Source organism: Spea bombifrons, chromosome 5 (genome assembly GCF_027358695.1).
Source record: "Spea bombifrons isolate aSpeBom1 chromosome 5, aSpeBom1.2.pri, whole genome shotgun sequence".
Lineage (NCBI taxonomy): Eukaryota > Metazoa > Chordata > Amphibia > Anura > Pelobatidae > Spea > Spea bombifrons.
The window spans coordinates 83,224,081-83,250,440 of record NC_071091.1 but is presented as its reverse complement, the minus strand read 5'-3'; the positions used below and the strand labels follow the sequence as shown (position 1 = coordinate 83,250,440).

Genomic DNA, 26,360 nt, shown 5'->3' with positions numbered 1-26,360 from the left:
TTCGTGATGACATCATCATGATGACATCATAATGGGTTCGTGATGACATCATCATGATGACATCAGAATGGGTCCGTGATGACATCATCATGACATCATAATGTGTTCGTGATGACATCATCGCGATGATATCATAGTGGGTTCATGATGACATCATCACATTAGGTTCATGATGACATCATCATGATGACATCATAATGGGTTCGTGATGACTTCATCATCATAAAGGGTTCATGATGACATCATAATGGGTTCATGATGACATCATCATGATGACATCATAATGGGTTCATGATGACATCATCATGATGACATCATAATGTGTTCGTGATGACATCATCGTGATGACATCATAATGGGTTCATGATGACATCATCACAATAGGTTCATGATGACATCATCATGATGACATCATAATGGGTTGGTGATGACTTCATCATCATAATGGGTTCATGATGACATCATAATGGGTTCATGATGACATCATAATAGGTTCATAATGGCATCATCACAATGGGTTCATGATGACATCATAATGGGTTCAGGATAACATCATCATGACAACATCATAATGGGTTCATGATGACATCATCATAATGGGTTCATGATGACATCATGATGACATCATAATGGGTTCGTGATGTCTTCATCACCATAATGGGTTCATGATGACACGCTGGCAATAAATTGGAGGGAAACAAACTATATAGACCTTATGCTTTCCCACAGATTTTACATGTGCTTTTCAAGTGTTTTCTTGGTTTCATGTGTAATTTGGGCAGTACATGCAGTAAGCCCATCAGTACATTGCATGCAGCAAATACACTGTTTCCCTGTTTCACCTAAAGCAATAGACTCAGTGTAGGGGAATTAGCTCAAATGGTAGAGTGCTCGCTTAGCATGCGAGAGGTAGCGGGATCGATGCCCGCATTCTCTAGTTACTTTATTTATACTTTATAAATTTTCAATAATGTTGTGCTTAACGCTGGCAATAAATTGGAGGGAAACAAACTATATAGACCGTATGCTGGCAATAAATTGGAGGGAAACAAACTATATAGACCTTATGATTTCCCACAGATTTTTCATGTGCTTTTCAAGTGTTTTCTTGGTTTCATGTGTAATTAGAACAGTACATGCAGCAAGCCCATCAGTACATTACATGCAGCAAATACACTGTTTCACCTAAAACATGCCACTCTATGTAGGGGAATTAGCTCAAATGGTAGAGCGCTCGCTTTGCATGCGAGAAGTAGCGGGATCGATGCCCGCATTCTCCATTTACTTTATTTATACTTTATAAATTTTCAATAATGTTGTGCTTAACGCTGGCAATAAATTGGAGGGAAACAAACTATATAGACCTTATGATGGCAATAAATTGGAGGGAAACAAACTATATAGACCTTATGATTTCCCACAGACTTTTCATGTGCTTTTCAAGTGTTTTCTTGGTTTCATGTGTAATTAGAACAGTACATGCAGCAAGCCCATCAGTACATTACATGCAGCAAATACACTGTTTCCCTGTTTCACCTAAAACAAGCCACTCTATGTAGGGGAATTAGCTCAAATGGTAGAGCGCTCGCTTTGCATGCGAGAGGTAGCGGGATCGATGCCCGCGTTCTCCAGTTACTTTGTTTATACTTTATAAATTTTCAATAATGTTGTGCTGAACGCTGGCTATAAATTGGAGGGAAACAAACTATATAGACCCTATGCTTTCCCACAGATTTTTCAACTTCACGAATAACTGTAGAATACAAAGGGGATTTAGTTCAAATGGTGGTGTGCTCGCTTAGCATGCGAGGGGTAGTTGGTTCAATGACCGTGTTCTCTAAGTGTTTTCTTGGTTTCATGTGTAATTAGAGCAGTACAAGCAGCAAGCTTAATGGTACATTACATGAAGCAAATACACTGTTTCCCTGTTTCATCATGTTTCCCTGACATCATCATGGCAATATCTTAATGGGTTCATGATGACATCATCACAATGGGTTCATGATGACATCATCATGATGACATCATAATGGGTTCATGATGACTTCATCATCATAATGGGTTTATGATGACATTATCATGACGACATCATGAAGGGTTCGTGATGACATCATCATAAAGGGTTCATGATGACATCATAATGGGTTCATGATGACATCATCATGATGACATCATAATGGGTTCGTGGTGACTTCATTACAATGGGTTCATGATGACATCATCATGACGAAATCATAGTGGGATCATGATAACAGCATCATAATGGGTTCGTGATGACATCATCATGATGACATCATAATGGGTTCGTGATGACATCATCATGATGACATCATAATGGGTTCGTGATGACATCATCATGATGACATCAGAATGGGTCCGTGATGACATCATCATGACATCATAATGTGTTCGTGATGACATCATCGTGATGATATCATAGTGGGTTCATGATGACATCATCACAATAGGTTCATGATGACATCATCATGATGACATCATAATGGGTTCGTGATGACTTCATCATCATAAAGGGTTCATGATGACATCATAATGGGTTCATGATGACATCATCATGATGACATCATAATGGGTTCGTGATGACATCATCATGATGACATCATAATGTGTTCGTGATGACATCATCGTGATGACATCATAATGGGTTCATGATGACATCATCACAATAGGTTCATGATGACATCATCATGATGACATCATAATGGGTTTGTGATGACTTCATCATCATAATGGGTTCATGATGACATCATAATGGGTTCATGATGACATCATAATAGGTTCATGATGACATCATCACAATGGGTTCATGATGACATCATAATGGGTTCAGGATAACATCATCATGACAACATCATAATGGGTTCATGATGACATCATCATAATGGGTTCATGATGACATCATGATGACATCATAATGGGTTCGTGATGTCTTCATCACCATAATGGATTCATGATGACACGCTGGCAATAAATTGGAGGGAAACAAACTATATAGACCTTATGCTTTCCCACAGATTTTACATGTGCTTTTCAAGTGTTTTCTTGGTTTCATGTGTAATTTGGGCAGTACATGCAGTAAGCCCATCAGTACATTGCATGCAGCAAATACACTGTTTCCCTGTTTCACCTAAAGCAATGAACTCAGTGTAGGGGAATTAGCTCAAACGGTAGAGCGCTCGCTTTGCATGCGAGAGGTAGCGGGATCGATGCCCGCATTCTCCAGTTACTTTATTTATACTTTATAAATTTTCAATAATGTTGTGCTTAACGCTGGCAATAAATTGTAGGGAAACAAACTATATAGATCGTATGCTGGCAATAAATTGGAGGGAAACAAACTATATAGACCTTATGATTTCCCACAGATTTTTCATGTGCTTTTCAAGTGTTTTCTTGGTTTCATGTGTAATTAGAACAGTACATGCAGCAAGCCCATCAGTACATTACATGCAGCAAATACACTGTTTCCCTGTTTCACCTAAAACATGCCACTCTATGTAGGGGAATTAGCTCAAATGGTAGAGCGCTCGCTTTGCATGCGAGAGGTAGCGGGATCGATGCCCGCATTCTCCAGTTACTTTATTTATACTTTATAAATTTTCAATAATGTTGTGCTTAACGCTGGAAATAAATTGGAGGGAAACAAACTATATAGACCTTATGATGGCAATAAATTGGAGGGAAACAAACTATATAGACCTTATGATTTCCCACAGACTTTTCATGTGCTTTTCAAGTGTTTTCTTGGTTTCATGTGTAATTAGAACAGTACATGCAGCAAGCCCATCAGTACATTACATGCAGCAAATACACTGTTTCCCTGTTTCACCTAAAACATGCCACTCTATGTAGGGGAATTAGCTCAAATGGTAGAGCGCTCGCTTTGCATGCGAGAGGTAGCGGGATCGATGCCCGCGTTCTCCGGTTACTTTGTTTATACTTTATAAATTTTCAATAATGTTGTGCTGAACGCTGGCTATAAATTGGAGGGAAACAAACTATATAGACCCTATGCTTTCCCACAGATTTTTCAACTTCACGAATAACTGTAAAATACAAAGGGGATTTAGTTCAAATGGTGGTGTGCTCGCTTAGCATGCGAGGGGTAGTTGGTTCAATGACCGTGTTCTCTAAGTGTTTTCTTGGTTTCATGTGTAATTAGAGCAGTACAAGCAGCAAGCTTAATGGTACATTACATGAAGCAAATACACTGTTTCCCTGTTTCATCATGTTTCCCTGACATCATCATGGCAATATCTTAATGGGTTCATGATGACATCATCACAATGGGTTCATGATGACATCATCATGATGACATCATAATGGGTTCATGATGACTTCATCATCATAATGGGTTTATGATGACATTATCATGACGACATCATGAAGGGTTCGTGATGACATCATCATAAAGGGTTCATGATGACATCATAATGGGTTCATGATGACATCATCATGATGACATCATAATGGGTTCGTGGTGACTTCATTACAATGGGTTCATGATGACATCATCATGACGAAATCATAGTGGGATCATGATAACAGCATCATAATGGGTTCATGATGACATCATCATGATGACATCATAATGGGTTCGTGGTGACATCATCATGATGACATCATAATGGGTTCGTGATGACATCATCATGATGACATCATAATGGGTCCGTGATGACATCATCATGACATCATAATGTGTTCGTGATGACATCATCGTGATGATATCATAGTGGGTTCATGATGACATCATCACAATAGGTTCATGATGACATCATCATGATGACATCATAATGGGTTCGTGATGACTTCATCATCATAAAGGGTTCATGATGACATCATAATCGGTTCATGATGACATCATCATGATGACATCATAATGGGTTCATGATGACATCATCATGATGACATCATAATGTGTTCGTGATGACATCATCGTGATGACATCATAATGGGTTCATGATGACATCATCACAATAGGTTCATGATGACATCATCATGATGACATCATAATGGGTTCAGGATAACATCATCATGACAACATCATAATGGGTTCATGATGACATCATCATAATGGGTTCATGATGACATCATGATGACATCATAATGGTTTCGTGATGTCTTCATCACCATAATGGGTTCATGATGACACGCTGGCAATAAATTGGAGGGAAACAAACTATATAGACCTTATGCTTTCCCACAGATTTTACATGTGCTTTTCAAGTGTTTTCTTGGTTTCATGTGTAATTTGAGCAGTACATGCAGTAAGCCCATCAGTACATTACATGCAGCAAATACACTGTTTCCCTGTTTCACCTAAAACAGCGGACTCAGTGTAGGGGAATTAGCTCAAATGGTAGAGCGCTCGCTTCGCATGCGAGAGGTAGTGGGATCAATGCCCGCATTCGCCAGTTACTTTATTTATACTTTATAAATTTTCAATAATGTTGTGCTTAACGCTGGCAATAAATTGGAGGGAAACAAACTATATAGACCGTATGCTGGCAATAAATTGGAGGGAAACAAACTATATAGACCTTATGATTTCCCACAGATTTTTCATGTGCTTTTCAAGTGTTTTCTTGGTTTCATGTGTAATTAGAACAGTACATGCAGCAAGCCCATCAGTACATTACATGCAGCAAATACACTGTTTCCCTGTTTCACCTAAAACATGCCACTCTATGTAGGGGAATTAGCTCAAATGGTAGAACGCTCGCTTAGCATGCGAGAGGTAGCGGGATCGATGCCCGCGTTCTCCAGTTACTTTATTTATACTTTATAAATTTTCAATAATGTTGTGCTTAACGCTGGCAATAAATTGGAGGGAAACAAACTATATAGACCCTATGCTTTCCCACAGATTTTTCAACTTCACGAATAACTGTAGAATACAAAGGGGATTTAGTTCAAATGGTGGTGTGCTCGCTTAGCATGCGAGGGGTAGTTGGTTCAATGACCGTGTTCTCTAAGTGTTTTCTTGGTTTCATGTGTAATTAGAGCAGTACAAGCAGCAAGCTTAATGGTACATTACATGAAGCAAATACACTGTTTCCCTGTTTCATCATGTTTCCCTGACATCATCATGGCAATATCATAATGGGTTCATGATGACATCATCACAATGGGTTCATGATGACATCATCATGATGACATCATAATGGGTTCATGATGACTTCATCATCATAATGGGTTTATGATGACATTATCATGACGACATCATGAAGGGTTCGTGATGACATCATCATAAAGGGTTCATGATGACATCATAATGGGTTCATGATGACATCATCATGATGACATCATAATGGGTTCGTGGTGACTTCATTACAATGGGTTCATGATGACATCATCATGACGAAATCATAGTGGGATCATGATTACAGCATCATAATGGGTTCGTGATGACATCATCATGATGACATCATAATGGGTTCGTGATGACATCATCATGATGACATCATAATGGGTTCGTGATGACATCATCATGATGACATCAGAATGGGTCCGTGATGACATCATCATGACATCATAATGTGTTCGTGATGACATCATCGCGATGATATCATAGTGGGTTCATGATGACATCATCACATTAGGTTCATGATGACATCATCATGATGACATCATAATGGGTTCGTGATGACTTCATCATCATAAAGGGTTCATGATGACATCATAATGGGTTCATGATGACATCATCATGATGACATCATAATGGGTTCATGATGACATCATCATGATGACATCATAATGTGTTCGTGATGACATCATCGTGATGACATCATAATGGGTTCATGATGACATCATCACAATAGGTTCATGATGACATCATCATGATGACATCATAATGGGTTGGTGATGACTTCATCATCATAATGGGTTCATGATGACATCATAATGGGTTCATGATGACATCATAATAGGTTCATAATGGCATCATCACAATGGGTTCATGATGACATCATAATGGGTTCAGGATAACATCATCATGACAACATCATAATGGGTTCATGATGACATCATCATAATGGGTTCATGATGACATCATGATGACATCATAATGGGTTCGTGATGTCTTCATCACCATAATGGGTTCATGATGACACGCTGGCAATAAATTGGAGGGAAACAAACTATATAGACCTTATGCTTTCCCACAGATTTTACATGTGCTTTTCAAGTGTTTTCTTGGTTTCATGTGTAATTTGGGCAGTACATGCAGTAAGCCCATCAGTACATTGCATGCAGCAAATACACTGTTTCCCTGTTTCACCTAAAGCAATAGACTCAGTGTAGGGGAATTAGCTCAAATGGTAGAGTGCTCGCTTAGCATGCGAGAGGTAGCGGGATCGATGCCCGCATTCTCTAGTTACTTTATTTATACTTTATAAATTTTCAATAATGTTGTGCTTAACGCTGGCAATAAATTGGAGGGAAACAAACTATATAGACCGTATGCTGGCAATAAATTGGAGGGAAACAAACTATATAGACCTTATGATTTCCCACAGATTTTTCATGTGCTTTTCAAGTGTTTTCTTGGTTTCATGTGTAATTAGAACAGTACATGCAGCAAGCCCATCAGTACATTACATGCAGCAAATACACTGTTTCACCTAAAACATGCCACTCTATGTAGGGGAATTAGCTCAAATGGTAGAGCGCTCGCTTTGCATGCGAGAAGTAGCGGGATCGATGCCCGCATTCTCCATTTACTTTATTTATACTTTATAAATTTTCAATAATGTTGTGCTTAACGCTGGCAATAAATTGGAGGGAAACAAACTATATAGACCTTATGATGGCAATAAATTGGAGGGAAACAAACTATATAGACCTTATGATTTCCCACAGACTTTTCATGTGCTTTTCAAGTGTTTTCTTGGTTTCATGTGTAATTAGAACAGTACATGCAGCAAGCCCATCAGTACATTACATGCAGCAAATACACTGTTTCCCTGTTTCACCTAAAACATGCCACTCTATGTAGGGGAATTAGCTCAAATGGTAGAGCGCTCGCTTTGCATGCGAGAGGTAGCGGGATCGATGCCCGCGTTCTCCAGTTACTTTGTTTATACTTTATAAATTTTCAATAATGTTGTGCTGAACGCTGGCTATAAATTGGAGGGAAACAAACTATATAGACCCTATGCTTTCCCACAGATTTTTCAACTTCACGAATAACTGTAGAATACAAAGGGGATTTAGTTCAAATGGTGGTGTGCTCGCTTAGCATGCGAGGGGTAGTTGGTTCAATGACCGTGTTCTCTAAGTGTTTTCTTGGTTTCATGTGTAATTAGAGCAGTACAAGCAGCAAGCTTAATGGTACATTACATGAAGCAAATACACTGTTTCCCTGTTTCATCATGTTTCCCTGACATCATCATGGCAATATCTTAATGGGTTCATGATGACATCATCACAATGGGTTCATGATGACATCATCATGATGACATCATAATGGGTTCATGATGACTTCATCATCATAATGGGTTTATGATGACATTATCATGACGACATCATGAAGGGTTCGTGATGACATCATCATAAAGGGTTCATGATGACATCATAATGGGTTCATGATGACATCATCATGATGACATCATAATGGGTTCGTGGTGACTTCATTACAATGGGTTCATGATGACATCATCATGACGAAATCATAGTGGGATCATGATAACAGCATCATAATGGGTTCGTGATGACATCATCATGATGACATCATAATGGGTTCGTGATGACATCATCATGATGACATCATAATGGGTTCGTGATGACATCATCATGATGACATCAGAATGGGTCCGTGATGACATCATCATGACATCATAATGTGTTCGTGATGACATCATCGTGATGATATCATAGTGGGTTCATGATGACATCATCACAATAGGTTCATGATGACATCATCATGATGACATCATAATGGGTTCGTGATGACTTCATCATCATAAAGGGTTCATGATGACATCATAATGGGTTCATGATGACATCATCATGATGACATCATAATGGGTTCGTGATGACATCATCATGATGACATCATAATGTGTTCGTGATGACATCATCGTGATGACATCATAATGGGTTCATGATGACATCATCACAATAGGTTCATGATGACATCATCATGATGACATCATAATGGGTTTGTGATGACTTCATCATCATAATGGGTTCATGATGACATCATAATGGGTTCATGATGACATCATAATAGGTTCATGATGACATCATCACAATGGGTTCATGATGACATCATAATGGGTTCAGGATAACATCATCATGACAACATCATAATGGGTTCATGATGACATCATCATAATGGGTTCATGATGACATCATGATGACATCATAATGGGTTCGTGATGTCTTCATCACCATAATGGATTCATGATGACACGCTGGCAATAAATTGGAGGGAAACAAACTATATAGACCTTATGCTTTCCCACAGATTTTACATGTGCTTTTCAAGTGTTTTCTTGGTTTCATGTGTAATTTGGGCAGTACATGCAGTAAGCCCATCAGTACATTGCATGCAGCAAATACACTGTTTCCCTGTTTCACCTAAAGCAATGAACTCAGTGTAGGGGAATTAGCTCAAACGGTAGAGCGCTCGCTTTGCATGCGAGAGGTAGCGGGATCGATGCCCGCATTCTCCAGTTACTTTATTTATACTTTATAAATTTTCAATAATGTTGTGCTTAACGCTGGCAATAAATTGTAGGGAAACAAACTATATAGATCGTATGCTGGCAATAAATTGGAGGGAAACAAACTATATAGACCTTATGATTTCCCACAGATTTTTCATGTGCTTTTCAAGTGTTTTCTTGGTTTCATGTGTAATTAGAACAGTACATGCAGCAAGCCCATCAGTACATTACATGCAGCAAATACACTGTTTCCCTGTTTCACCTAAAACATGCCACTCTATGTAGGGGAATTAGCTCAAATGGTAGAGCGCTCGCTTTGCATGCGAGAGGTAGCGGGATCGATGCCCGCATTCTCCAGTTACTTTATTTATACTTTATAAATTTTCAATAATGTTGTGCTTAACGCTGGAAATAAATTGGAGGGAAACAAACTATATAGACCTTATGATGGCAATAAATTGGAGGGAAACAAACTATATAGACCTTATGATTTCCCACAGACTTTTCATGTGCTTTTCAAGTGTTTTCTTGGTTTCATGTGTAATTAGAACAGTACATGCAGCAAGCCCATCAGTACATTACATGCAGCAAATACACTGTTTCCCTGTTTCACCTAAAACATGCCACTCTATGTAGGGGAATTAGCTCAAATGGTAGAGCGCTCGCTTTGCATGCGAGAGGTAGCGGGATCGATGCCCGCGTTCTCCGGTTACTTTGTTTATACTTTATAAATTTTCAATAATGTTGTGCTGAACGCTGGCTATAAATTGGAGGGAAACAAACTATATAGACCCTATGCTTTCCCACAGATTTTTCAACTTCACGAATAACTGTAAAATACAAAGGGGATTTAGTTCAAATGGTGGTGTGCTCGCTTAGCATGCGAGGGGTAGTTGGTTCAATGACCGTGTTCTCTAAGTGTTTTCTTGGTTTCATGTGTAATTAGAGCAGTACAAGCAGCAAGCTTAATGGTACATTACATGAAGCAAATACACTGTTTCCCTGTTTCATCATGTTTCCCTGACATCATCATGGCAATATCTTAATGGGTTCATGATGACATCATCACAATGGGTTCATGATGACATCATCATGATGACATCATAATGGGTTCATGATGACTTCATCATCATAATGGGTTTATGATGACATTATCATGACGACATCATGAAGGGTTCGTGATGACATCATCATAAAGGGTTCATGATGACATCATAATGGGTTCATGATGACATCATCATGATGACATCATAATGGGTTCGTGGTGACTTCATTACAATGGGTTCATGATGACATCATCATGACGAAATCATAGTGGGATCATGATAACAGCATCATAATGGGTTCATGATGACATCATCATGATGACATCATAATGGGTTCGTGGTGACATCATCATGATGACATCATAATGGGTTCGTGATGACATCATCATGATGACATCATAATGGGTCCGTGATGACATCATCATGACATCATAATGTGTTCGTGATGACATCATCGTGATGATATCATAGTGGGTTCATGATGACATCATCACAATAGGTTCATGATGACATCATCATGATGACATCATAATGGGTTCGTGATGACTTCATCATCATAAAGGGTTCATGATGACATCATAATCGGTTCATGATGACATCATCATGATGACATCATAATGGGTTCATGATGACATCATCATGATGACATCATAATGTGTTCGTGATGACATCATCGTGATGACATCATAATGGGTTCATGATGACATCATCACAATAGGTTCATGATGACATCATCATGATGACATCATAATGGGTTCAGGATAACATCATCATGACAACATCATAATGGGTTCATGATGACATCATCATAATGGGTTCATGATGACATCATGATGACATCATAATGGTTTCGTGATGTCTTCATCACCATAATGGGTTCATGATGACACGCTGGCAATAAATTGGAGGGAAACAAACTATATAGACCTTATGCTTTCCCACAGATTTTACATGTGCTTTTCAAGTGTTTTCTTGGTTTCATGTGTAATTTGAGCAGTACATGCAGTAAGCCCATCAGTACATTACATGCAGCAAATACACTGTTTCCCTGTTTCACCTAAAACAATGGACTCAGTGTAGGGGAATTAGCTCAAATGGTAGAGCGCTTGCTTCGCATGCGAGAGGTAGTGGGATCAATGCCCGCATTCGCCAGTTACTTTATTTATACTTTATAAATTTTCAATAATGTTGTGCTTAACGCTGGCAATAAATTGGAGGGAAACAAACTATATAGACCGTATGCTGGCAATAAATTGGAGGGAAACAAACTATATAGACCTTATGATTTCCCACAGATTTTTCATGTGCTTTTCAAGTGTTTTCTTGGTTTCATGTGTAATTAGAACAGTACATGCAGCAAGCCCATCAGTACATTACATGCAGCAAATACACTGTTTCCCTGTTTCACCTAAAACATGCCACTCTATGTAGGGGAATTAGCTCAAATGGTAGAACGCTCGCTTAGCATGCGAGAGGTAGCGGGATCGATGCCCGCGTTCTCCAGTTACTTTATTTATACTTTATAAATTTTCAATAATGTTGTGCTTAACGCTGGCAATAAATTGGAGGGAAACAAACTATATAGACCCTATGCTTTCCCACAGATTTTTCAACTTCACGAATAACTGTAGAATACAAAGGGGATTTAGTTCAAATGGTGGTGTGCTCGCTTAGCATGCGAGGGGTAGTTGGTTCAATGACCGTGTTCTCTAAGTGTTTTCTTGGTTTCATGTGTAATTAGAGCAGTACAAGCAGCAAGCTTAATGGTACATTACATGAAGCAAATACACTGTTTCCCTGTTTCATCATGTTTCCCTGACATCATCATGGCAATATCATAATGGGTTCATGATGACATCATCACAATGGGTTCATGATGACATCATCATGATGACATCATAATGGGTTCATGATGACTTCATCATCATAATGGGTTTATGATGACATTATCATGACGACATCATGAAGGGTTCGTGATGACATCATCATAAAGGGTTCATGATGACATCATAATGGGTTCATGATGACATCATCATGATGACATCATAATGGGTTCGTGGTGACTTCATTACAATGGGTTCATGATGACATCATCATGACGAAATCATAGTGGGATCATGATTACAGCATCATAATGGGTTCGTGATGACATCATCATGATGACATCATAATGGGTTCGTGATGACATCATCATGATGACATCATAATGGGTTCGTGATGACATCATCATGATGACATCAGAATGGGTCCGTGATGACATCATCATGACATCATAATGTGTTCGTGATGACATCATCGTGATGATATCATAGTGGGTTCATGATGACATCATCACATTAGGTTCATGATGACATCATCATGATGACATCATAATGGGTTCGTGATGACTTCATCATCATAAAGGGTTCATGATGACATCATAATCGGTTCATGATGACATCATCATGATGACATCATAATGGGTTCATGATGACATCATCATGATGACATCATAATGTGTTCGTGATGACATCATCGTGATGACATCATAATGGGTTCATGATGACATCATCACAATAGGTTCATGATGACATCATCATGATGACATCATAATGGGTTGGTGATGACTTCATCATCATAATGGGTTCATGATGACATCATAATGGGTTCATGATGACATCATAATAGGTTCATAATGGCATCATCACAATGGGTTCATGATGACATCATAATGGGTTCAGGATAACATCATCATGACAACATCATAATGGGTTCATGATGACATCATCATAATGGGTTCATGATGACATCATGATGACATCATAATGGGTTCGTGATGTCTTCATCACCATAATGGGTTCATGATGACACGCTGGCAATAAATTGGAGGGAAACAAACTATATAGACCTTATGCTTTCCCACAGATTTTACATGTGCTTTTCAAGTGTTTTCTTGGTTTCATGTGTAATTTGGGCAGTACATGCAGTAAGCCCATCAGTACATTGCATGCAGCAAATACACTGTTTCCCTGTTTCACCTAAAGCAATAGACTCAGTGTAGGGGAATTAGCTCAAATGGTAGAGTGCTCGCCTAGCATGCGAGAGGTAGCGGGATCGATGCCCACATTCTCCAGTTACTTTATTTATACTTTATAAATTTTCAATAATGTTGTGCTTAACGCTGGCAATAAATTGGAGGGAAACAAACTATATAGACCGTATGCTGGCAATAAATTGGAGGGAAACAAACTATATAGACCTTATGATTTCCCACAGATTTTTCATGTGCTTTTCAAGTGTTTTCTTGGTTTCATGTGTAATTAGAACAGTACATGCAGCAAGCCCATCAGTACATTACATGCAGCAAATACACTGTTTCCCTGTTTCACCTAAAACATGCCATTCTACGTAGGGGAATTAGCTCAAATGGTAGAGCGCTCGCTTTGCATGCGAGAGGTAGCGGGATCGATGCCCGCATTCTCCAGTTACTTTATTTATACTTTATAAATTTTCAATAATGTTGTGCTTAACGCTGGCAATAAATTGGAGGGAAACAAACTATATAGACCTTATGATGGCAATAAATTGGAGGGAAACAAACTATATAGACCTTATGATTTCCCACAGACTTTTCATGTGCTTTTCAAGTGTTTTCTTGGTTTCATGTGTAATTAGAACAGTACATGCAGCAAGCCCATCAGTACATTACATGCAGCAAATACACTGTTTCCCTGTTTCACCTAAAACATGCCACTCTATGTAGGGGAATTAGCTCAAATGGTAGAGCGCTCGCTTTGCATGCGAGAGGTAGCGGGATCGATGCCCGCGTTCTCCCGTTACTTTGTTTATACTTTATAAATTTTCAATAATGTTGTGCTGAACGCTGGCTATAAATTGGAGGGAAACAAACTATATAGACCCTATGCTTTCCCACAGATTTTTCAACTTCACGAATAACTGTAGAATACAAAGGGGATTTAGTTCAAATGGTGGTGTGCTCGCTTAGCATGCGAGGGGTAGTTGGTTCAATGACCGTGTTCTCTAAGTGTTTTCTTGGTTTCATGTGTAATTAGAGCAGTACAAGCAGCAAGCTTAATGGTACATTACATGAAGCAAATACACTGTTTCCCTGTTTCATCATGTTTCCCTGACATCATCATGGCAATATCTTAATGGGTTCATGATGACATCATCACAATGGGTTCATGATGACATCATCATGATGACATCATAATGGGTTCATGATGACTTCATCATCATAATGGGTTTATGATGACATTATCATGACGACATCATGAAGGGTTCGTGATGACATCATCATAAAGGGTTCATGATGACATCATAATGGGTTCATGATGACATCATCATGATGACATCATAATGGGTTCGTGGTGACTTCATTACAATGGGTTCATGATGACATCATCATGACGAAATCATAGTGGGATCATGATAACAGCATCATAATGGGTTCGTGATGACATCATCATGATGACATCATAATGGGTTCGTGATGACATCATCATGATGACATCATAATGGGTTCGTGATGACATCATCATGATGACATCATAATGGGTCCGTGATGACATCATCATGACATCATAATGTGTTCGTGATGACATCATCGTGATGATATCATAGTGGGTTCATGATGACATCATCACAATAGGTTCATGATGACATCATCATGATGACATCATAATGGGTTCGTGATGACTTCATCATCATAAAGGGTTCATGATGACATCATAATGGGTTCATGATGACATCATCATGATGACATCATAATGGGTTCGTGATGACATCATCATGATGACATCATAATGTGTTCGTGATGACATCATCGTGATGACATCATAATGGGTTCATGATGACATCATCACAATAGGTTCATGATGACATCATCATGATGACATCATAATGGGTTCGTGATGACTTCATCATCATAATGGGTTCATGATGACATCATAATGGGTTCATGATGACATCATAATAGGTTCATGATGACATCATCACAATGGGTTCATGATGACATCATAATGGGTTCAGGATAACATCATCATGACAACATCATAATGGGTTCATGATGACATCATCATAATGGGTTCATGATGACATCATGATGACATCATAATGGGTTCGTGATGTCTTCATCACCATAATGGATTCATGATGACACGCTGGCAATAAATTGGAGGGAAACAAACTATATAGACCTTATGCTTTCCCACAGATTTTACATGTGCTTTTCAAGTGTTTTCTTGGTTTCATGTGTAATTTGGGCAGTACATGCAGTAAGCCCATCAGTACATTGCATGCAGCAAATACACTGTTTCCCTGTTTCACCTAAAACAATGAACTCAGTGTAGGGGAATTAGCTCAAACGGTAGAGCGCTCGCTTTGCATGCGAGAGGTAGCGGGATCGATGCCCGCATTCTCCAGTTACTTTATTTATACTTTATAAATTTTCAATAATGTTGTGCTTAACGCTGGCAATAAATTGTAGGGAAACAAACTATATAGATCGTATGCTGGCAATAAATTGGAGGGAAACAAACTATATAGACCTTATGATTTCCCACAGATTTTTCATGTGCTTTTCAAGTGTTTTCTTGGTTTCATGTGTAATTAGAACAGTACATGCAGCAAGCCCATCAGTACATTACATGCAGCAAATACACTGTTTCCCTGTTTCACCTAAAACATGCCACTCTATGTAGGGGAGTTAGCTCAAATGGTAGAGCGCTCGCTTTGCATGCGAGAGGTAGGGGGATCGATGCCCGCGTTCTCCAGTTACTTTGTTTATACTTTATAAATTTTCAATAATGTTGTGCTGAACGCTGGCTATAAATTGGAGGGAAACAAACTATATAGACCCTATGCTTTCCCACAAATTTTTCAACTTCACGAATAACTGTAGAATACAAAGGGGATTTAGTTCAAATGGTGGTGTGCTCGCTTAGCATGCGAGGGGTAGTTGGTTCAATGACCGTGTTCTCTAAGTGTTTTCTTGGTTTCATGTGTAATTAGAGCAGTACAAGCAGCAAGCTTAATGGTACATTACATGAAGCAAATACACTGTTTCCCTGTTTCATCATGTTTCCCTGACATCATCATGGCAATATCTTAATGGGTTCATGATGACATCATCACAATGGGTTCATGATGACATCATCATGATGACATCATAATGGGTTCATGATGACTTCATCATCATAATGGGTTTATGATGACATTATCATGACGACATCATGAAGGGTTCGTGATGACATCATCATAAAGGGTTCATGATGACATCATAATGGGTTCATGATGACATCATCATGATGACATCATAATGGGTTCGTGGTGACTTCATTACAATGGGTTCATGATGACATCATCATGACGAAATCATAGTGGGATCATGATAACAGCATCATAATGGGTTCGTGATGACATCATCATGATGACATCATAATGGGTTCGTGATGACATCATCATGATGACATCATAATGGGTTCGTGATGACATCATCATGATGACATCATAATGGGTCCGTGATGACATCATCATGACATCATAATGTGTTCGTGATGACATCATCGTGATGATATCATAGTGGGTTCATGATGACATCATCACAATAGGTTCATGATGACATCATCATGATGACATCATAATGGGTTCGTGATGACTTCATCATCATAAAGGGTTCATGATGACATCATAATGGGTTCATGATGACATCATCATGATGACATCATAATGGGTTCGTGATGACATCATCATGATGACATCATAATGTGTTCGTGATGACATCATCGTGATGACATCATAATGGGTTCATGATGACATCATCACAATAGGTTCATGATGACATCATCATGATGACATCATAATGGGTTCGTGATGACTTCATCATCATAATGGGTTCATGATGACATCATAATGGGTTCATGATGACATCATAATAGGTTCATGATGACATCATCACAATGGGTTCATGATGACATCATAATGGGTTCAGGATAACATCATCATGACAACATCATAATGGGTTCATGATGACATCATCATAATGGGTTCATGATGACATCATGATGACATCATAATGGGTTCGTGATGTCTTCATCACCATAATGGATTCATGATGACACGCTGGCAATAAATTGGAGGGAAACAAACTATATAGACCTTATGCTTTCCCACAGATTTTACATGTGCTTTTCAAGTGTTTTCTTGGTTTCATGTGTAATTTGGGCAGTACATGCAGTAAGCCCATCAGTACATTGCATGCAGCAAATACACTGTTTCCCTGTTTCACCTAAAACAATGAACTCAGTGTAGGGGAATTAGCTCAAACGGTAGAGCGCTCGCTTTGCATGCGAGAGGTAGCGGGATCGATGCCCGCATTCTCCAGTTACTTTATTTATACTTTATAAATTTTCAATAATGTTGTGCTTAACGCTGGCAATAAATTGTAGGGAAACAAACTATATAGATCGTATGCTGGCAATAAATTGGAGGGAAACAAACTATATAGACCTTATGATTTCCCACAGATTTTTCATGTGCTTTTCAAGTGTTTTCTTGGTTTCATGTGTAATTAGAACAGTACATGCAGCAAGCCCATCAGTACATTACATGCAGCAAATACACTGTTTCCCTGTTTCACCTAAAACATGCCACTCTATGTAGGGGAATTAGCTCAAATGGTAGAGCGCTCGCTTTGCATGCGAGAGGTAGCGGGATCGATGCCCGCGTTCTCCGGTTGCTTTATTTATACTTTATAAATTTTCAATAATGTTGTGCTTAACGCTGGCAATAAATTGGAGGGAAACAAACTATATAGACCTTATGATGGCAATAAATTGGAGGGAAACAAACTATATAGACCTTATGATTTCCCACAGACTTTTCATGTGCTTTTCAAGTGTTTTCTTGGTTTCATGTGTAATTAGAACAGTACATGCAGCAAGCCCATCAGTACATTACATGCAGCAAATACACTGTTTCCCTGTTTCACCTAAAACATGCCACTCTATGTAGGGGAATTAGCTCAAATGGTAGAGCGCTCGCTTTGCATGCGAGAGGTAGCGGGATCGATGCCCGCGTTCTCTAGTTACTTTGTTTATACTTTATAAATTTTCAATAATGTTGTGCTGAACGCTGGCTATAAATTGGAGGGAAACAAACTATATAGACCCTATGCTTTCCCACAGATTTTTCAACTTCACGAATAACTGTAGAATACAAAGGGGATTTAGATCAAATGGTGGTGTGCTCGCTTAGCATGCGAGGGGTAGTTGGTTCAATGACCGTGTTCTCTAAGTGTTTTCTTGGTTTCATGTGTAATTAGAGCAGTACAAGCAGCAAGCTTAATGGTACATTACATGAAGCAAATACACTGTTTCCCTGTTTCATCATGTTTCCCTGACATCATCATGGCAATATCTTAATGGGTTCATGATGACATCATCACAATGGGTTCATGATGACATCATCATGATGACATCATAATGGGTTCATGATGACTTCATCATCATAATGGGTTTATGATGACATTATCATGACGACATCATGAAGGGTTCGTGATGACATCATCATAAAGGGTTCATGATGACATCATAATGGGTTCATGATGACATCATCATGATGACATCATAATGGGTTCGTGGTGACTTCATTACAATGGGTTCATGATGACATCATCATGACGAAATCATAGTGGGATCATGATTACAGCATCATAATGGGTTCGTGATGACATCATCATGATGACATCATAATGGGTTCGTGATGACATCATCATGATGACATCATAATGGGTTCGTGATGACATCATCATGATGACATCAGAATGGGTCCGTGATGACATCATCATGACATCATAATGTGTTCGTGATGACATCATCGTGATGATATCATAGTGGGTTCATGATGACATCATCACAATAGGTTCATGATGACATCATCATGATGACATCATAATGGGTTCGTGATGACTTCATCATCATAAAGGGTTCATGATGACATCATAATCGGTTCATGATGACATCATCATGATGACATCATAATGGGTTCATGATGACATCATCATGATGACATCATAATGTGTTCGTGATGACATCATCGTGATGACATCATAATGGGTTCATGATGACATCATCACAATAGGTTCATGATGACATCATCATGATGACATCATAATGGGTTCGTGATGACTTCATCATCATAATGGGTTCATGATGACATCATAATGGGTTCATGATGACATCATAATAGGTTCATGATGACATCATCACAATGGGTTCATGATGACATCATAATGGGTTCAGGATAACATCATCATGACAACATCATAATGGGTTCATGATGACATCATCATAATGGGTTCATGATGACATCATGATGACATCATAATGGTTTCGTGATGTCTTCATCACCATAATGGGTTCATGATGACACGCTGGCAATAAATTGGAGGGAAACAAACTATATAGACCTTATGCTTTCCCACAGATTTTACATGTGCTTTTCAAGTGTTTTCTTGGTTTCATGTGTAATTTGAGCAGTACATGCAGTAAGCCCATCAGTACATTACATGCAGCAAATACACTGTTTCCCTGTTTCACCTAAAACAATGGACTCAGTGTAGGGGAATTAGCTCAAATGGTAGAGCGCTCGCTTCGCATGCGAGATGTAGTGGGATCAATGCCCGCATTCGCCAGTTACTTTATTTATACTTTATAAATTTTCAATAATGTTGTGCTTAACGCTGGCAATAAATTGGAGGGAAACAAACTATATAGACCGTATGCTGGCAATAAATTGGAGGGAAACAAACTATATAGACCTTATGATTTCCCACAGATTTTTCATGTGCTTTTCAAGTGTTTTCTTGGTTTCATGTGTAATTAGAACAGTACATGCAGCAAGCCCATCAGTACATTACATGCAGCAAATACACTGTTTCCCTGTTTCACCTAAAACATGCCACTCTATGTAGGGGAATTAGCTCAAATGGTAGAACGCTCGCTTAGCATGCGAGAGGTAGCGGGATCGATGCCCGCGTTCTCCAGTTACTTTATTTATACTTTATAAATTTTCAATAATGTTGTGCTTAACGCTGGCAATAAATTGGAGGGAAACAAACTATATAGACCCTATGCTTTCCCACAGATTTTTCAACTTCACGAATAACTGTAGAATACAAAGGGGATTTAGTTCAAATGGTGGTGTGCTCGCTTAGCATGCGAGGGGTAGTTGGTTCAATGACCGTGTTCTCTAAGTGTTTTCTTGGTTTCATGTGTAATTAGAGCAGTACAAGCAGCAAGCTTAATGGTACATTACATGAAGCAAATACACTGTTTCCCTGTTTCATCATGTTTCCCTGACATCATCATGGCAATATCATAATGGGTTCATGATGACATCATCACAATGGGTTCATGATGACATCATCATGATGACATCATAATGGGTTCATGATGACTTCATCATCATAATGGGTTTATGATGACATTATCATGACGACATCATGAAGGGTTCGTGATGACATCATCATAAAGGGTTCATGATGACATCATAATGGGTTCATGATGACATCATCATGATGACATCATAATGGGTTCGTGGTGACTTCATTACAATGGGTTCATGATGACATCATCATGACGAAATCATAGTGGGATCATGATTACAGCATCATAATGGGTTCGTGATGACATCATCATGATGACATCATAATGGGTTCGTGATGACATCATCATGATGACATCATAATGGGTTCGTGATGACATCATCATGATGACATCATAATGGGTCCGTGATGACATCATCATGACATCATAATGTGTTCGTGATGACATCATCGTGATGATATCATAGTGGGTTCATGATGACATCATCACAATAGGCTCATGATGACATCATCATGATGACATCATAATGGGTTCGTGATGACTTCATCATCATAAAGGGTTCATGATGACATCATAATCGGTTCATGATGACATCATCATGATGACATCATAATGGGTTCATGATGACATCATCATGATGACATCATAATGTGTTCGTGATGACATCATCGTGATGACATCATAATGGGTTCATGATGACATCATCACAATAGGTTCATGATGACATCATCATGATGACATCATAATGGGTTCGTGATGACTTCATCATCATAATGGGTTCATGATGACATCATAATGGGTTCATGATGACATCATAATAGGTTCATGATGACATCATCACAATGGGTTCATGATGACATCATAATGGGTTCAGGATAACATCATCATGACAACATCATAATGGGTTCATGATGACATCATCATAATGGGTTCATGATGACATCATGATGACATCATAATGGGTTCGTGATGTCTTCATCACCATAATGGATTCATGATGACACGCTGGCAATAAATTGGAGGGAAACAAACTATATAGACCTTATGCTTTCCCACAGATTTTACATGTGCTTTTCAAGTGTTTTCTTGGTTTCATGTGTAATTTGGGCAGTACATGCAGTAAGCCCATCAGTACATTGCATGCAGCAAATACACTGTTTCCCTGTTTCACCTAAAACAATGAACTCAGTGTAGGGGAATTAGCTCAAACGGTAGAGCGCTCGCTTTGCATGCGAGAGGTAGCGGGATCGATGCCCGCATTCTCCAGTTACTTTATTTATACTTTATAAATTTTCAATAATGTTGTGCTTAACGCTGGCAATAAATTGTAGGGAAACAAACTATATAGATCGTATGCTGGCAATAAATTGGAGGGAAACAAACTATATAGACCTTATGATTTCCCACAGATTTTTCATGTGCTTTTCAAGTGTTTTCTTGGTTTCATGTGTAATTAGAACAGTACATGCAGCAAGCCCATCAGTACATTACATGCAGCAAATACACTGTTTCCCTGTTTCACCTAAAACATGCCACTCTATGTAGGGGAATTAGCTCAAATGGTAGAGCGCTCGCTTTGCATGCGAGAGGTAGCGGGATCGATGCCCGCGTTCTCCAGTTACTTTATTTATACTTTATAAATTTTCAATAATGTTGTGCTTAACGCTGGCAATAAATTGGAGGGAAACAAACTATATAGACCCTATGCTTTCCCACAGATTTTTCAACTTCACGAATAACTGTAGAATACAAAGGGGATTTAGTTCAAATGGTGGTGTGCTCGCTTAGCATGCGAGGGGTAGTTGGTTCAATGACCGTGTTCTCTAAGTGTTTTCTTGGTTTCATGTGTAATTAGAGCAGTACAAGCAGCAAGCTTAATGGTACATTACATGAAGCAAATACACTGTTTCCCTGTTTCATCATGTTTCCCTGACATCATCATGGCAATATCATAATGGGTTCATGATGACATCATCACAATGGGTTCATGATGACATCATCATGATGACATCATAATGGGTTCATGATGACTTCATCATCATAATGGGTTTATGATGACATTATCATGACGACATCATGAAGGGTTCGTGATGACATCATCATAAAGGGTTCATGATGACATCATAATGGGTTCATGATGACATCATCATGATGACATCATAATGGGTTCGTGGTGACTTCATTACAATGGGTTCATGATGACATCATCATGACGAAATCATAGTGGGATCATGATTACAGCATCATAATGGGTTCGTGATGACATCATCATGATGACATCATAATGGGTTCGTGATGACATCATCATGATGACATCATAATGGGTTCGTGATGACATCATCATGATGACATCATAATGGGTCCGTGATGACATCATCATGACATCATAATGTGTTCGTGATGACATCATCGTGATGATATCATAGTGGGTTCATGATGACATCATCACAATAGGCTCATGATGACATCATCATGATGACATCATAATGGGTTCGTGATGACTTCATCATCATAAAGGGTTCATGATGACATCATAATCGGTTCATGATGACATCATCATGATGACATCATAATGGGTTCATGATGACATCATCATGATGACATCATAATGTGTTCGTGATGACATCATCGTGATGACATCATAATGGGTTCATGATGACATCATCACAATAGGTTCATGATGACATCATCATGATGACATCATAATGGGTTCGTGATGACTTCATCATCATAATGGGTTCATGATGACATCATAATGGGTTCATGATGACATCATTATAGGTTCATGATGACATCATCACAATGGGTTAATGATGACATCATAATGGGTTCAGGATAACATCATCATGACAACATCATAATGGGTTCATGATGACATCATCATAATGGGTTCATGATGACATCATGATGACATCATAATGGTTTCGTGATGTCTTCATCACCATAATGGGTTCATGATGACACGCTGGCAATAAATTGGAGGGAAACAAACTATATAGACCTTATGCTTTCCCACAGATTTTACATGTGCTTTTCAAGTGTTTTCTTGGTTTCATGTGTAATTTGAGCAGTACATGCAGTAAGCCCATCAGTACATTACATGCAGCAAATACACTGTTTCCCTGTTTGACCTAAAACAATGGACTCAGTGTAGGGGAATTAGCTCAAATGGTAGAGCGCTCGCTTCGCATGCGAGAGGTAGTGGGATCAATGTCCGCATTCTCCAGTTACTTTATTTATACTTTATAAATTTTCAATAATGTTGTGCTTAACGCTGGCAATAAATTGGAGGGAAACAAACTATATAGACCGTATGCTAGCAATAAATTGGAGGGAAACAAACTATATAGACCTTATGATTTCCCACAGATTTTTCATGTGCTTTTCAAGTGTTTTCTTGGTTTCATGTGTAATTAGAACAGTACATGCAGCAAGCCCATCAGTACATTACATGCAGCAAATACACTGTTTCCCTGTTTCACCTAAAACATGCCACTCTATGTAGGGGAATTAGCTCAAATGGTAGAACGCTCGCTTAGCATGCGAGAGGTAGCGGGATCGATGCCCGCATTCTCCAGTTACTTTATTTATACTTTATAAATTTTCAATAATGTTGTGCTTAACGCTGGCAATAAATTGGAGGGAAACAAACTATATAGACCCTATGCTTTCCCACAGATTTTTCAACTTCACGAATAACTGTAGAATACAAAGGGGATTTAGTTCAAATGGTGGTGTGCTCGCTTAGCATGCGAGGGGTAGTTGGTTCAATGACCGTGTTCTCTAAGTGTTTTCTTGGTTTCATGTGTAATTAGAGCAGTACAAGCAGCAAGCTTAATGGTACATTACATGAAGCAAATACACTGTTTCCCTGTTTCATCATGTTTCCCTGACATCATCATGGCAATATCATAATGGGTTCATGATGACATCATCACAATGGGTTCATGATGACATCATCATGATGACATCATAATGTGTTCATGATGACTTCATCATCATAATGGGTTTATGATGACATTATCATGACGACATCATGAAGGGTTCGTGATGACATCATCATAAAGGGTTCATGATGACATCATAATGGGTTCATGATGACATCATCATGATGACATCATAATGGGTTCGTGGTGACTTCATTACAATGGGTTCATGATGACATCATCATGACGAAATCATAGTGGGATCATGATAACAGCATCATAATGGGTTCGTGATGACATCATCATGATGACATCATAATGGGCTCGTGATGACATCATCATGATGACATCATAATGGGTTCGTGATGACATCATCATGATGACATCATAATGGGTCCGTGATGACATCATCATGACATCATAATGTGTTCGTGATGACATCATCGTGATGATATCATAGTGGGTTCATGATGACATCATCACAATAGGTTCATGATGACATCATCATGATGACATCATAATGGGTTCGTGATGACTTCATCATCATAAAGGGTTCATGATGACATCATAATCGGTTCATGATGACATCATCATGATGACATCATAATGGGTTCATGATGACATCATCATGATGACATCATAATGTGTTCGTGATGACATCATCGTGATGACATCATAATGGGTTCATGATGACATCATCACAATAGGTTCATGATGACATCATCATGATGACATCATAATGGGTTCGTGATGACTTCATCATCATAATGGGTTCATGATGACATCATAATGGGTTCATGATGACATCATAATAGGTTCATAATGGCATCATCACAATGGGTTCATGATGACATCATAATGGGTTCAGGATAACATCATCATGACAACATCATAATGGGTTCATGATGACATCATCATAATGGGTTCATGATGACATCATGATGACATCATAATGGTTTCGTGATGTCTTCATCACCATAATGGGTTCATGATGACACGCTGGCAATAAATTGGAGGGAAACAAACTATATAGACCTTATGCTTTCCCACAGATTTTACATGTGCTTTTCAAGTGTTTTCTTGGTTTCATGTGTAATTTGAGCAGTACATGCAGTAAGCCCATCAGTACATTACATGCAGCAAATACACTGTTTCCCTGTTTGACCTAAAACAATGGACTCGGTGTAGGGGAATTAGCTCAAATGGTAGAGCGCTCGCTTCGCATGCGAGAGGTAGTGGGATCAATGCCCGCATTCTTCAGTTACTTTATTTATACTTTATAAATTTTCAATAATGTTGTGCTTAACGCTG

General features: G+C 38.7%; 8 non-coding genes across 8 annotated transcripts; all 8 read left to right on the top strand.

Moving 5' to 3' along the window:
- Positions 1 to 3,167: 3,167 nt before the first annotated feature.
- TRNAA-UGC (transfer RNA alanine (anticodon UGC)) lies at positions 3,168 to 3,240 on the top strand. The gene has a single exon. It is a non-coding gene; the product is annotated as a tRNA-Ala (tRNA).
- Positions 3,241 to 3,518: 278 nt separating this feature from the next.
- Positions 3,519 to 3,591, top strand: TRNAA-UGC (transfer RNA alanine (anticodon UGC)). Its single transcript has one exon. It is a non-coding gene; the product is annotated as a tRNA-Ala (tRNA).
- Positions 3,592 to 9,622: 6,031 nt separating this feature from the next.
- Positions 9,623 to 9,695, top strand: TRNAA-UGC (transfer RNA alanine (anticodon UGC)). The gene has a single exon. It is a non-coding gene; the product is annotated as a tRNA-Ala (tRNA).
- Positions 9,696 to 9,973: 278 nt separating this feature from the next.
- On the top strand, positions 9,974 to 10,046 carry TRNAA-UGC (transfer RNA alanine (anticodon UGC)). Its single transcript has one exon. It is a non-coding gene; the product is annotated as a tRNA-Ala (tRNA).
- Positions 10,047 to 14,125: 4,079 nt separating this feature from the next.
- TRNAA-UGC (transfer RNA alanine (anticodon UGC)) lies at positions 14,126 to 14,198 on the top strand. Its single transcript has one exon. It is a non-coding gene; the product is annotated as a tRNA-Ala (tRNA).
- Positions 14,199 to 16,085: 1,887 nt separating this feature from the next.
- Positions 16,086 to 16,158, top strand: TRNAA-UGC (transfer RNA alanine (anticodon UGC)). Its single transcript has one exon. It is a non-coding gene; the product is annotated as a tRNA-Ala (tRNA).
- A 1,887-nt stretch (positions 16,159 to 18,045) lies between these two features.
- On the top strand, positions 18,046 to 18,118 carry TRNAA-UGC (transfer RNA alanine (anticodon UGC)). Its single transcript has one exon. It is a non-coding gene; the product is annotated as a tRNA-Ala (tRNA).
- Positions 18,119 to 22,316: 4,198 nt separating this feature from the next.
- On the top strand, positions 22,317 to 22,389 carry TRNAA-UGC (transfer RNA alanine (anticodon UGC)). The gene has a single exon. It is a non-coding gene; the product is annotated as a tRNA-Ala (tRNA).
- Positions 22,390 to 26,360: the final 3,971 nt, after the last annotated feature.